Raw genomic sequence first — 623 nt, 5'->3', positions numbered from 1 at the left:
ATCCCTGGGTCTGCCCTGCGGTCCCAGACAGGCCGCACGGGGGAGGCCTCCATGGGCCTGAATCGGGCCACCAAGGAACCCGGTCCTATGCTCCTGAACCCATCCAAGCTGGGGAAGGCCCGCCCGGGGTGTGGGACGGAGCCCAGGGTGGGAGCACCCAGCCAGAGCTCTCAGGCCCGGCCGCCCAGGGGAGGACAGCCCAGGACCGATGAAGCCCGTCCTGGGCACTTTGCCGCATGGCGGACCAGAGGAGGGAGCCCCGGGCAGTGGGGAGGTGTTGTCCGGGCCTAGCCCATCTGGTCCTTGGCTGAGAACCGCCAGCCCGGGGGGGGGGGCGGCTCTGCCATACCCTGCCCCTAGTAATCCAGAGGAAAGCTACCCTTCTTTCTGGTAACCCCTGCGCAAAGAGTGACGGAGGTGACCCAGGGCAAGGGGGTGCCCGACCTCCTGGAGCCCTAGCTGGGATCGGGGAGGCACACGAGCCATCATTGGGACTTCCACGGCAACCCGGCCATCTGGTCACCCACTTTTGGAAAGCATTGCGCACGACCAGGTGGCCGAGGGGAAAGACGCGACCAGGCGGCCGGGCCTGAAGGATGCCAATTTGCCCACCCGAGCCTTCA

The sequence above is a fragment of the Triturus cristatus genome, chromosome 4_1 (genome assembly GCF_964204655.1).
Source record: "Triturus cristatus chromosome 4_1, aTriCri1.1, whole genome shotgun sequence".
NCBI classification, from domain to species: Eukaryota; Metazoa; Chordata; class Amphibia; order Caudata; family Salamandridae; genus Triturus; species Triturus cristatus.
The sequence above is the reverse complement of the archived record's forward strand: the minus strand, read 5'-3'. Positions refer to the sequence as shown.